The following is a 14574-nucleotide window of genomic DNA, read 5'->3' as shown; positions in this document are numbered from 1 at the left end:
TCAGTCGGTAGAGCCTGAGACTCTTAATCTCAGGGGCGGTTTGTGTTTCAAATTATTGGGCTGGTTTCACCGGCGATCCCCAGCTCTAAATCCCCCGGCACCTCTCGGTCAATGACTTTTTCAAAAAATGCGATTCAACATTATCAGGAAATCTGAAGTGTTTATAAACACCGGAAGCTGACACACCAGGGAAGACCTCACAGTCTTGGACACAGAGTGAAATACACTGAAGTGTTTATAAAAAGTTACAGAACACAACACGTGTGTAAAATTCCCCGTTGTTTTGTCGGCCCTGATGGGTTGTGAAGAGAGAGACGGGCCGAAGTCCCACTGAGCCGCACTGACCCCGAGCCAAGGTGAAATTAAAGTCAGTTCAATCTTTAGCAGCGAGCGGCTGGAGAGAGACAAGATTCCGGAATCAAGGAGAGATTTTCTGACTTTGTTGAACCGCATTTACATGAAACACTCATTGACCGAGCTGGGAATCGGCTTTAAAATCAGCCCAAAAATTTTAAGCGCAAACTCCCCGCCGTGGGGATGAAGTATCCGACACTCCACCGACTGGGCTAGCCGGACTGGTCTGTCGCAAGGACCCTGCCTGTGCTCCAGTTTCCTCTCAATTCCCCGGTTTATCAGTAAATCCACCAGCAAAAGCCCGAGGGAACCTTATTACTGATTCATTGTCCAATTACTTGAATAGAAAGCGAGCGGAGGAGAAGGATTGAGAGTTTTTAGTGTGGGACAGAAGTGATGTTGTTTGACGGAGAAGCGACACAATCTCAATCAGTGCAGAGAGAGGTGAGTCAGCGGGTCACCTTCTCCCTTAACACATCCTTCTGACTCGCGGCTGACAAACTGAGCAGAGGTTTCGGGACTGTACCAATTATCACGCTCGCCTTACACACGAAATGCCCCCGGTTCCGCTCCAGGGCGGGATGAATGATTTTGGAACTTGCTCCAGGTGAACCTCCAGGGGTGAGTTTCTCCCCCTGTGTAAAAGCGGCGACAATTGTCGGTCCCTGTTAAACTGAACAACGGCTGCACCAGATTCCCGGTGTGACAAACACTGAACATTTTTAACCAACTCCTCAAATACCGTCTGTAAAATGAGAACTGGTGAAAATTCATCACAAGCAAAAGACAAAACACTTATGAAAGTTTTGCCTGTCACTCGGTGACCATGTTAGGATTTCCTTCAGTCTGAAACAGAAAGTTGATTCGTCAATTAGAAGAATTGTTCACCTTTTTAAAGAGTTTATTGAGCTTTGTCAAATTCAGATAATAAAGTGTATTAATGCAAAAGTTAATCCCGGACCTGTCTTCTGTGATGTTCTTGGCCCAACCAATGGCAGAGTTTCCGTAGTGTAATGGTTAGCACGGTCGCATAACACGGGAAAATTCCCCGGTTTGTAACCGGACGGAAACATTTTGAAAACCTTCCCCCTTAAAATTGAATTAATATATAAAAAAGGAACAACTGATCTTGTGGTTAAATTTCAATAAAGTGAAAAATCTCGAAGAACCCGTATATTTTCTCTGTACAATGCTGCACAGACTCACACTCAGCACAGATGCCGACAGTGTCCCTCCCTCACTCCCGTTTCCTGCCCCAACGGTGCAGAAAGCCCCTCTCAAAGCTGCACATTCGACTGGTTTCAGCAGATCCGCGGGAGATCTTTAAAGGATCCTGCAGCGTCGCCTTAGATAATAACCATGGATCGTCACCATATTTCACCCACCGCAACAACCCCGGCCATTTCAGTCTAAGTCCACTTTATAACTATATCGCGCCAGGCAAACTGTGTACAAAATGACATTTCAGGTGAGAACACAAAAGACATGTTCACGCAACCACAGCACCAAGTGCGGGTAGGCATCTACCTGAAATGCAGTGAGGTGAACTATTAGCACAAGCTCCAGATGTACATGTTTCCATGTCTAAAATGCACGCACCGAACAATGCAGCTCCTGGGAAAACTGCAAATCCACGCAGGGCTGTCCTGCATCATTTGAAACAACAGTCAGACACAAGATTCTGCCATTTTCAAATGTCTTCTGCTTCGGCTCCTGTCACTTCTTTCCCTCCAGCTTCCTCTGCTCCTCCAGCCTGCAGGTGAATTAGATGCTTGATGTAAACGCAGCGGGTTCACGACACAAACCCTTCCCTTTCCCTCCGAGAGGATGACGCACTGTAGTTTGCTCCGTAGCCACAATAGCTCAGTTGGGAGGAGCAACTTGAAGATTTATAAAAGTACAAAAGCAAAATACTGCGGATGATGGAAATCGGAAGTAAAAACAGAAACTGCTGGAAATACTCAGCAGGTCAGGCAGCATCTGTAGAGAGAGAAACAGAGTTAACGTCAGACGAACGGTCATCGACCTGAAACGTTAACTCTGTTTTTCTCTCCACAGATTTAATAATGGTCCCGGATTCAATCCCGGGATTCGGCAGTTTTCAGTTCATTCGAGTAACTTTCCGCTGCCATTCTCGAACTGAATGATTTAATCTGGAATTACTTTCCGGCAGTGAAGGTGTGGCGATTGAATAGACAGATATCAAGAATGGGAATTATTTATAACATTTTAGATTGATCTATATCCTCCTGTGTTTTTCTCTGGATGTTGTCTCTCTCGGTGCTGTGTGAACAATTCATTGATGCATTTGTCCTGAACTGAAGCCTTTTGCCCATCTCGCGGGGTCAGAGCCGCTCTGTCTGTCTCTTACCTGCTTGTGACAATTATCGGGAACAGGCCGCCTGTTCAACGTTCATCAGCAAACCCAAAAAGTTTGTGTTTCTCCGCCCCGGTGTCAAAGGTGCAATGTATTTTAATCCAAATAATTCCCCCGTGAGATTCTGTATGGATTTGTTTCTTTATAAAGTTTGCATTTTAAGTATTTCGAAAAAGCTTAAAATTATGAAAACATTCTGATGGCCCATACGGGGATCGAACCCATGACCTTGGTGTTATTAGTTCCACGCTCTCACCAACTGAGCGACCATTGGACAGGCTCGAACCCAGAGCTGGGAGGATTGTCTTTCAGACTCACACTGGGTGACCGAGTTACTGCACAAACATTGATCACACCACATCGCTTAAACATTGTTCCTATATACAACTGGGCAGAGTGTAAATCGAAAGAATCAGTAAAAGAAATCTTTAATCTAACAAACCTCATTCTAATAATCATGAATGCACCACCACTGAAAAGCCCCTACCTCAGTCCCGGTATACAAACAGCCTGCGGGACCCCAACTGGATTTGAACCAGCAGCGAGCGATTGGAGCAGGATCTAACGGGTCAGAAGTGGTTTCACTCCCATTCGTTTGCTGGATGCGGGTCCACGCGCTGAAAATCGTTTCTGATTCTATCCTCTTATAGTGAAGGAGACATAAACTAACCAAGAAATGCCAAAACCCGCAATCTTTAGATCTTCAGACTAACGCTCGCCCAGCTGAGCTATTTTGGCTTCACAGTAAATTAAATGTTGCATCATCCACTTGGAGGAAAATCTAGCCCCGGGCGCAATTGCCCCTCCCGCTCATTCCTCACTTTCGGGGCAATGTGACCCGACCAGATCTCGGAGCTCAGGTTGTGTTAATGTAAAGCTGGAGTGTTGATAAAGATACAATGCTGACACAGCACGGGGGACCTCACCGTGTTGGACACAGCGTGAAATGCAATGAAATGTTCAAATAAAGTTACAGAGCACAACACATGTGTAAAATTCCCTGTTCTTTTCTCCACACTGATGGGTTGTGAAGGGAGAGACGGGCCGAAGTCTCAATGAGCCGCACTGATCACGAGACAAGGTGAAATTATAGCAAATTCAATCTTCAGCAGCCAGATGCTGGAGAGAGATCAGAGTCCCGAATCAAGGAGTAATGTTCGGGCACTGTTCTTTGATCTCATTTATATCAAACTCTCCTTGAATTCTCTGCTGGGAGATTCACAGCTGGGGATCGCCTGTGAAATCAGCTTAAAACATTGAAATAACAGCCTCACTCCCTCCTCCCTGTCTGTTATTGCAGGGAGGCAGCTGGTGGCTCCGCCCCAGGGGCTCCGCTTGTGAGCAGAGTTTTCAGATCTCACCCGGTGTGGTACTGAGCCCCACACAACAGAATGTGATCAGGTTCCTTCCTCGGCCTTAGGCCTGTTAGTTTATTGCAGGCGATGTGGTGCTGAGCCCCACAAAGAACAGGGAAACCCAGGCTCCATCTCCAGCCTGTGGTGTGTTAATCCATCTCAAGCAGTGTGTTACTGAGCCCCACAGAGTAGGAAGGGCCCAGGCTCCATCCTCGGCCTGTGGTGTGTTACTCCATGTCAAGCAGTGTGTTACTGAGCCCCACAGAGTAGGAAGGGCCCAGGCTCCATCCCCGGCCTGTGGTGTGTTACTCCATGTCAAGCAGTGTGTTACTGAGCCCCACAGAGTAGGAAGGGCCCAGGCTCCATCCTCGGCCTGTGGTGTGTTACTCCATCTCAAGCAGTGTGTTACTGAGCCCCATGGAGCAGGAAGGGCCCAGACTTCATATCCGGCCTGTGCTGATGTTCTCACACAGTGGAGCCACTAAGAGCAGGGTGTTATCAGGATCCGTTCCCGGACTGCGCTCAGTTTGCTGATCTCATCCAGAATGGTGCTGAGCCCCACACAGATGGATGGGCCAAGGCTCCAGTCCAGGCCTGTCGTTCTTTGTTCTCATTCGGTTTCTACTTACCCCCACATAGAGCAGACAGGGCAGAGTCCCATCATTTGCCTGTGCTCTGTTGTATCTGGTTCCCGGGGCACCCAGTGAAGCGACCACGTGTATATCTGATCTCCACATTGATGAACAAATATAACAGCAAAAGAACTCGTGGGAAGATTCCAACAGTTGTGAGAAACCCAGACACCATGTTAATATCTCACCGACACCATTGGTTGATGAACCGATCTAATGGCTCAAAGCGGGATTTCAAATCAATTCTTTTAACGGATTTTCTTTCAGCGACTATTTCCATGTTCCGACAATGAATGTTACATTTCTTTAATTTGGACAAGTAAACAGAGACTGGACAATTATTGTCTTGCTCTCTGTGACCTGAGGTTTTATCTCGGTAATCTCCGGCTTTAGTATATGTTGTAATCAGTATTTCCGCAGGTCTCTGTGGCGCAATCGGTTAGCGCGTTCGGCTGTTAATCGAAAGGTTGGTGGTTCGAGCCCACCCAGGGACGGTGCATTAACATTTCTAGGTTTATCAAAATGTGTATTTTGGCTGCAAGATAATGGGATAAACTGTAGCACTGGTTACAATGTCGATGAGTATGAGGTCTTCCACTGGGATCCGAGAAAAGCATTTTCTTAATGGTGACCAACTAATATGAACATGAGAAGGCCATTCAGCCCCTCAGCCCTGTTCCTTCATTCAATTAGATCCTGGATAATCTGTATCTCAGCTGCATTGGCCCGCCTTGGTTCCATATCCAGATTCACCAGTTTGGAATGGCGTCATTTTTAGGTGCGCCTGGTGCCGCTCCTGGCCTGCTCTTCTACACATTTCATTGAACCAGGTTTGGTCCCCTGGTTTGACGGTAATGGTAGAGTGAGGGATCTGCCGGGCTAGGAGGCTACAGATTGTGGTTGAATACAATTCTGCTGCTGCTGATGCTCCAGAATTGTACAGAGAAAATACACGTGTTTTATGTGATATTTTATTTTATTCATGTTTAATCAGAAAATTTATTCAACTTTATCATATTAATTCAATTTTAATGGGGAATGTTCTACAAAATGTTTCCGCCCAGTTTCTAACGGGACCTTTTGCGTGTTAGGTGAATGTGGTAACCACTACACGACGGAAACTCACCTCCGTGAGCTGTAGTAAGAATATCACAGAAGAGAATGGCGTTCTACAAATGCAGGTAATAGTGTCATAGAATCACAGAGCCACAAGACACAGAAGGAGGCCTTTTGGGCCATCGAGTCCATGCCGGCTATCTGTGGAGCAATCCAGTCTGTCACATTCCCCCTCTCTATCCCCGTAGCCCTGCAAGTTTATTGCCCTCAAGTGCCTATCCATTCTCCCCTTGAAAATATTGAGTTTCTCCGCTTCCACCACTTCCGTCCGCAGCGAGTTCCAGGTCCTCACCACTCGCTGCGTAAAAAAGCTTTTCCTCACATCCCCTCTTTATCTCTTGCCCAACACCTCAAATTTGTGTCCCGAATTCTTTTTTCTGTTCAACTGTTCCAAGGAGCAGTATAAGGAGCTGCCCAAAGGTTAAAAATTGGGGATGTTAAAAAGCTCCTCTCCATTGGGAAATATGAACCGCGGTCTCCCGCATGACAGGCGAGGATTGTCACAACTATACTAACGAGGAACGAACAGATACTGAAACTGTCAGAGCAGCAGTCGAGCTGTGCACAGAGTGAGAAAGAGACAGAACAGTCGGACATAGAGTCAGAGACAAAGAGAGAGTGTCAGAGACAAAGAGAGAGAGTCAGAGACAAAGAGAGAGTGTCAGAGACAAAGCGAGAGAGTCAGAGACAAAGAGAGAGAGTCAGAGACAAAGAGAGAGAGTCAGAGACAAAGAGAGAGTGTCAGAGACAAAGAGAGAGAGTCAGAGACAAAGAGAGAGAGTCAGAGACAAAGAGAGAGAGTCAGAGACAAAGAGAGAGTGTCAGAGACAGAACAAAGAGAGAGTGTCAGAGACAAAGAGAGAGAGTCAGAGACAAAGAGAGAGAGTCAGAGACAAAGAGAGAGAGTCAGAGACAAAGAGAGTGTCAGAGACAAAGAGAGAGTGTCAGAGACAAAGAGAGAGAGTCAGAGACAAAGAGAGAGAGTCAGAGACAAAGAGAGAGTGTCAGAGACAAAGAGAGAGTGTCAGGGACAAAGAGAGAGAGTCAGAGACAATGAGAGAGAGTCAGAGACAGAGAGAGTGTCAGAGACAAAGAGAGAGTGTCAGAGACAAAGAGAGAGAGTCAGATACAGAGAGAGACACAGATAGAGACACAGAGAGAGAGGGACTTCAGTTATGTGGAGAGACTGGAGATGCTGGGATGGTTTTCCTCAGAAGGTTAAGAGGAAATTTAATTGAGGTTTTCAAAATAAGGAAGAAACTGTTTCCAGTGGCAGGAGGGTCGGTAACAAGAGGAAACCGATTGAAGATAACCAGCGAAAGGACCAGAGGGGAGATGAGGAGTTTTTTTACGCTGCGAGTTATTGTGATTGGGAATGCGTTGCCTGAAAGGACGGTGGAAGCAGATTCAGTCATAACTTTCAAAGGAGAATTGGATAAATATTGAAAAGGACAAATTTCCAGGGCTGTGGGGAAAGAGGAGGGGAGTGGGACTAATTGGAGAGCGCTTTCAATGTGCCAGTGCAGACTTAATGGGCCGAATGTCCTCCGTCTGTGCCGTGTCAATCTATGATTTTATGGTCTATGTGTCTCTCCGCCCCGGTGTCAAAGGTGCAATGGATGTTCATCCAAATAATGCCCCATTGCTGTGGATTTGTTTCCTTATCAAGTTTGTATTTTAAATGCTATGAAAAACCGTTACATGCTGAAAATATTCTAATGACCCCGACAGGGATCGAACCCGTGACCTTGGCGTTATCAGCACCACACTCTCAGCAATTGAGGTAACCGGCAACAAAGCGCCCCTTGGATAGGTTCGAGCCCAGGCTGGTTGATTGTATTCCAGGCTCACACTGGGTGACAGATTTACTGCACAAACATTGAACACACCACAATGCTTAAACATTGTTAACTGTTCATTTATACAACTGGGCAGAGTGTAAATCGAACGTAACAGAAAAAGAGCTCTTTAATATAACAAACCTAATTCTGAAAATTATTATCACACCACCGCTGAACAGTCCCTCCCTCAAACACTGTCCTGATACAAAACCAGCCAGCGCGACCCTGAGCCGCTGTCACCACAACCGGACTCGAACACGCAGCGGGCGGCTGGAGCCGGATCCAGAGGGTCAGATGTGGTTTACATATAAGAACATAAGAAATAGGAGCAGGAGTCGTCCATTTGTCCCTACAAAACTGCTCCGCCATTCAATAAGTTCATGGCTGATCTTCTACCTCATATGCACTTTCCTGCACTGTCCCCATATCATAAGAACATAAATGATTCCTTTAATATTCAAAAATCTATCGATCTCTGTCTTGAATATAGTCAACGACTGAGCTTCCACAGCCCCCTGGGGTAGAGAATTCCAAAAATTCACCACCCTCTGAGTGAAGAAATGTCTCCTCATCGCAGTCCTAAATGGCCAACACCTTACTCTGAGACTGTTACCCCTGGATCTAGACTCCCCCAGCCAGGGGAAACATCCTCCCTGCATCCAACCAGTCAAGCCCTGTAAGAATTGTGTATGTTTCAATGAGATCACCTCTCATTCTTGTAAATTCTTTAGAATACAGGCCTAGTCTACTCAATCTCCCCTCATAGGAGCATCAACCCAGCCCAAGAACCAGTCTGGTGAATCTTCGTTGCACTCCCTCTATGGCAAGTGTATCCTTTCTGAGGTAAGGAGATCAAAACTGTACACAATACTTCAGGTATGGTCTCACCAGAGGCCTATATAATTGCAGGAAGAAGTCTTTACTATTATACTCAAATCATCTTGTAATAAAGACCAACATTTTGAAACGTTTAATGTCTCTTCACTTCTCTTTTGTTCTCTCTCAGCCTGGCCTCTTAATCTATTTCATTTCCTGTGCGTTTCCAGTCTTGAGAAATGGTTTGGCCCGAAACGTTGGCTCTATTTTTTCTCCACGGATGTTGCCTGGCCTGCTGAGTTTTTCCAGCATTTTCTGTTGTTATTTCAAAAATACTCTGTTTTTCCTACCAAAGTGGATAACTTCACATTTCTCTACATTATATTTCATTTGTCATGTTCTTGCCCACTCACTTAACCTGTTTAAATCCCTTTGAAGCCTCCTTGCATCCTCCTCACAGCTTACATTCCCATCCAGCTTTGTATCATCAGCCGACTTTGATATAATACATTTGGTCCCCTCATCCGAATCATAGATTGGTGGACCAAATTTATTCCTATTGGCCTGGGAGGCGTGGGTTCAAGATCCGAAAATCTCTCCTGATTCTCTCCCCTTATAGTGAAGGAAAAACAAATGAAACAAAATTAGTGAAACCCGGGATTGAACCAGGGACCATTATATCTTCAGTCGAAAGCTTTCGATTTGATTTGTAGCCGGGGCGCCATGGCGGGCTGCAGCTCCCACAATGCTGAGCGCCAGTGAAAGGACCCTATGTCTGTGACAGGCCGCGCGGCACTCTGGGAGCAGAGTTCGCACATGCGCACCTGAGGCACCCAATGAGCCGCCGCTTTCTCTCTGCGGCGCGGGACAAACTTTCAGTCTCTCGGTTAAGAGCGAGCGCTGATTTTGCTGGAAGCTGACGTCACTTTTCCTTTTAATCGCGCGCGGTTTTATGGCCGTAAACAGCGCGCATGCGCAGTGAGCTGGGTCGCACCAAGATGGTGGCCGTGCGGCGGGTGACGCCACAATGCTGGCTGACGTCAGAGGGCCGCTGATTGGTGGTTTGCCCCGGGGCCGAGGGTCAGGTGTGAGGGGGCGGCTCCAGTCTCCGGCCAGAGAGAGCGAGCGGGCGGTCCCTGAGATTAGAGGGAGGGCGGCCCTGGGGTTGAAGAAATGTTCCGGAGAAAACTTCATTCCCACTGGAAACCGCTTTGGATGATCACATGGCCGGGAGGCACCGAGACAATTCGATGAGACGGTGAAGGACGTAAAGTGAAATCAGGGACATGGCGAGCAACGGTGTTCAGGTAACTGGGGATCCCCGGGGTAATGGCCACTCTGTTCAGGTAACTGGGGATCCCCGGGGTAATGGCCACTCTGTTCAGGTAACTGGGGATCCCCGGGGTAATGGCCACGCTGTTCAGGTAACTGGGGATCCCTGGGGTAATGGACACTCTGTTCAGGTAACTGGGGATCCCCGGGGTAATGGCCTCTCTGTTCAGGTAACTGTGGATCCCCGGGGTAATGGCCACTCTGTTCAGGTAACTGGGGATCCCCGGGGTAATGGCCACTCTGTTCAGGTGGGCAGTTTAAAAGGAAGTGGAACAGTGCGGGGAGAAAGTTGGCTGAGGATCGGAAACAGAGGCTCAGTGTTAATGGGAGTTGCTCAGATTGGTGAAGGGTTGGAAGTGGTTACCCCAGGGCTCAGTGCTGGGCCCACTTTTCTTCTCCCTATACAGAGACTGTTCGGATTTGGGAATCAGGAGCACAAGCTGAACATTTGCTGATGGCACAAAAGTAGCAGATTTGACAAACAGTAATGAGACTGTAAATGTGTTCAGGAAGACATTGTTATAAAAGGAAAAATCAACCTGGCACTTAATTATTTTGGTCTTAAATTAATATCCTCTGGTTCCCGACTCACTAACCAGTGGGGATAATTTTTTATCAGTTACTTGATGAAAAACCCCCTCAAAATTTTGAACCCCTCTAATTGATCTCCTTTTCAACATATCTATTAAGAAATGTTACATGAAGACTCCCGTCCTTGGGATCATCTCAGTGAATCTCTTGTGCACCTCTCCATGGCCTTGACAATTTTACTAAAGTAATGCACCAAAAACTGGGAACAATATTCTGACTGTGGCCTAACCAATGATTTGTCCAGGTGTAGCATTAAATCTCCATTTATAATCTGTGCCCGTATGTATCCACTTTGGTGTCAAAAACAGGAAGGCAGATTATTATCTGAATGGTAATAGATTGGGAGAAGGGGAAGTGCAACGAGACCCGAGTGTCCTTGTGCACCAGTCGCTGAAGGTAAGCATGCAGGTGCAGCAGGTGATTAAGAAGGCAAATGCTATGTTGGCCTTCGTAGCGAGAGGGTTTGAGTACAGGAACAAGGATGTCTTGATCCAGTTGTACAGGGCCTTGGTGAGACCACATCTTGAGTATTCTGTGCCGTTTTGGTCGCCTTATCTGAGGAAGGATGTTCTTGCCATGGAAGGAGTTCAGCGAAGATTCACCAAGCTGATATCTGGGATGGCAGGAATGACGTATGAGGAGAGATTGGGTCGATTGTGCTTATACTCACTGGAGTTTAGAAGAATGAGAGGGGAACTCATTGAAACTCATAAAATTCTAACAGGACTGGACAGACTAGATGCAGGAAGGATGTTCCCGATGGTCGGGGAGTCCAGAACCAGGGGTCACAGTCTAAGGGTAAGGGGTAAGCCATTTAGAACAGAAATGAGGAGGAATTTCTTCACCCAGAAAAAGGTGAACCTGTGGAATTCTCTACCACAGAAGGCAGTAGAGGCCAATTCATTAAATATATTCAAGAAGGAGTTGGATATATTTCTTAAGGCTAAAGGGATATGGGGAGAAAGCAGGGACAGGGTACTGAATTTGGATGATCAGCCATGATCGCATTGAATAGTGGAGGAGGCTCGAGGGGCCGAATGGCCTACTCCTGCTCCTATCTTCTATGTTTCTAAGTTATAAATCCTCGGATCTCATGTGGAATTTTGTAGAACAGCTTTATCAACTTGCCTCCTAATTTTAAAGATTTGTGCATCTGAATGCCTGAATCTCTCTGCTCCTCCACTCCATTTACAGTGTTACCGTATAGTGTCTATTTCCTCTCCTTATTCTTCTCACCTCACATCTCTCTGCATTAACTTCCATCTGACATCTACCTGTCTAATCTGCTCACCTGTCTCTCTCCTCCTGAAGTTGCCTACAGTCCTCTTTATGGTTAACCGCACTCCTTAACTTTGTGGCAGCTGCAATGTTTGATATTGTGCTCCCAACACCCAAATTCAGGTCAATCATAACCACATATATTGAGAAAAGCAATGGCACCCACACTGGCCCCTGGGGATCACCACTGTTTAAATCCTTCCAGTGCAAAAAACAGCTGTTAACATCTCTGTCTCTGTCTCCCTGTCTCTCTGCCTCTCTCCTTTCCATCCTCTCACGTTCTTTATCCCTTATTTCTCGGACACAAACAGACTCTTTACCACATTTCTCTGTCCTTCTCAATAAAAATTGTTTCTCCCCTTTGTTGCCCGTAGTCTCTCTCATTCTCACTCTTGTATCAACAACATCTTTCCCCCTCCCTCCCTCATTTACATGCTCACAATCACACACAGCCTCTGAGACTCAGCCTCTCTCAGACTCACTCTCTCACACACTGTCTCTCTCAGTCTCATTCTCACACACTGTCGCTCTGTCTCACTCACACACTTTCATCTCTCAAACTCCCCCTCTCTCACATGTCTCTCTCAGACTCACTCTCTCACACACTGTCTCTCTCAGACTCACTCTCACACACTGTCTCGCTCAGACTCACTCTCACACACTGTCTCTCAGACTCACTCTCACATACTGTCTCTCTCAGACTCACTCTCCCACACACTGTCTCTCTGACTCACTCTCTCACACTGCCTCTCTCAGACTCACTCTCTCACACAGTCCCTCTCAGACTCACTCTCTCACACAGTCCCTCTCAGACTCACTCTCTCACACAACTCTCCCAGACTCACTCTCTCACACGCTGTCTCTCTCAGACTCGCTCTCACACACTCTCTCTCTCTCTGTCGCAATGTGTTACACACTGTCTCCCTCAGACTCTCTCTCACACACTGTCTTTCTCAGACTCATTCTTTCACACACTATCTATCCGAGACTCACTCTCTCAGATTCACTCTCTCACACACTGTGGGCATGATTTTAACTCAGGTGCGGGCTGTTGTCGTGTTATCCGAATTTCGTGTTTCCCACACGAATCTAAATGGATGTGGGAGATTGATGCAATTTTAACTCAATTGGCCAATTGATTTCCAAAGTGTGGGAAGCCTTTGCAAATGTTTTTTTCATGACTGAATGTCCCCTCCGATGACGTCATCATTGCTGCTACATTTAAGGTCCACAGCAAGCCTTGCTTCTTCTGCAGGCTGCCAAGCTTCCTCCATTTGGTGTCAGAGGGACCTGCAGGAGAGATGGCAAGCGGGAGGGCAAGAGCAGCTCCTCGCTTTGACGAGGCGGCACTTCAGGCATTGGTGGATGGGGCTCGGGCCAACAGGGAGGTCCTGTTCCCTTCATCAGGGAGGAAGAGGCCTCCCAGTCAGAACAAGGCAGTGTGGATGCAGGTGTCTGAGGAGGTCAACTCCTTGGGAGTCAACCGCAGAACCTGGACACAGTGCAGGAAAAGATTTCATGACCTTCAACGCACTGGAAAAGTGAGTATGAATTTCCCATCACCCTCAATCTGATCCCCATTGCCTTTCCTCACCAGCACTCAGCTTCAGCACTCTCTTCCTCCACATCCCACTTAACACTGAGATCCATGCACCCTTACCCATTTCCTCTCTCTCTATGCTCACATTCACATAACTATTCCACCATGCAGCCCTCACACTCCCTCTCACTCTGATGCTCTGAACACAACTGACAACACACAGGGAGGGCCCTTGGTCTTGTAACCGCACTCCATATTTGTCTACTTCTAAGTATCTATGCCATGCAATCTCTACTCTCACTCCTTCATTTTCACTCAACCTCCACTTGTCTCCTTCATTGCAGGAAAAGAGAGCTCACAACAAAAGAGAGCGAGCCAGGACAGGAGGAGGGTCTCCCTCAATAGCCCACCTGACGCCCTGGGAGGAGGCCGTCCTGGAAATCATTGGTATTGGGGATGATTCGCGCATGGGGGACGGACAGACGGGTGCAACACAGCAAGCTGGTGACACACAAGTTTCCCATCTCTCTCTTTGACATTGCATGAGTCGCTGATAATGATTTTCAAGCTGTGACAGATGGAGTTATGAGCATCTGCAAAAAGCTATGTGCATGTAGCCTTGGCATCACATCTGTAACTCGGAGGGCACAGGATTCTGCCAGCTCGGCTCAGCATCATGTCGACCCTCTGCCTCTGGCTCCATCCATGAGATCAGCGGTGATGGAACTCCAGGCACAGATGCAGGAGTCTCTGGCAGGTTTTGTCTCTAGGGTTGCTGCGATTGTGGAGCGAATGGAGGAGTCCATAGCGAACATGAGCAGAGCCTTTGTGGAGTCATTGGCAAATGAACGCATCAACACAGAAAGGATGGCGACCTCCGTGTTAAGGCTGGCTACCGTGCAGGAGAGGATGGCTACGGTAGAGGAGAGGAGGGCTATGGCCATGGAGGAGCTTAGTTGCCAGGGCATGGAAAACATGGTCATTGTTCAGAATAGGATGACATCACTTGAGAAGCGATGGGTATCTATTGAACAGAGAAACCAGACCTTCACGGAAGTCCTTCTGAGTAGGACTGCCATTGCAGATACAGGTCCGCATGGCCCCCTGATGTGCAGCAAGGTGCTCTCCAGCCGCTTGCAGGTGCTGAGGGGGACCTGACCCATGAGAGGGAGGTTGGTGGCAGACCTCAAGGAAGTGGGGCCTCCTCTCCAAGCGCTCACACTTCCATGCCACTGCAGAGCCCTCGGTCAGAGCCCCACCGGAGTCCACACCCCCAAGTGAGATAGGCATCTCCACCCCTGCACAGCCGCAGGAGCAGCAGACTGTTGATGATCCCTCACAG

General features: G+C 47.4%; 1 long non-coding RNA gene and 1 other non-coding gene across 2 annotated transcripts in view; both read left to right on the top strand.

The window, feature by feature from the left end:
• The first annotated feature begins 5138 nt into the window (after nucleotides 1-5138).
• On the top strand, nucleotides 5139-5212 carry trnan-guu (transfer RNA asparagine (anticodon GUU)). Its single transcript has one exon. It is a non-coding gene; the product is annotated as a tRNA-Asn (tRNA).
• Nucleotides 5213-9565: 4353 nt separating this feature from the next.
• The window catches only part of LOC147088310 (uncharacterized), an 89951-nt gene continuing 84942 nt past the window's right edge, over nucleotides 9566-14574 (top strand). The window contains exon 1 of the long non-coding RNA XR_015075304.1: nucleotides 9566-9798. This is a non-coding gene — a long non-coding RNA (uncharacterized LOC147088310). The remainder of the gene's footprint in view (nucleotides 9799-14574) is intronic.

This window comes from Somniosus microcephalus, unplaced genomic scaffold, assembly GCF_052327205.1.
Source record: "Somniosus microcephalus isolate GS21.2 unplaced genomic scaffold, FLI_Smic_1.0 unresolved_chr4, whole genome shotgun sequence".
In the NCBI taxonomy this organism is placed as follows: Eukaryota; Metazoa; Chordata; class Chondrichthyes; order Squaliformes; family Somniosidae; genus Somniosus; species Somniosus microcephalus.
The sequence above is the reverse complement of the archived record's forward strand: the minus strand, read 5'-3'. Positions and strand labels throughout refer to the sequence as shown.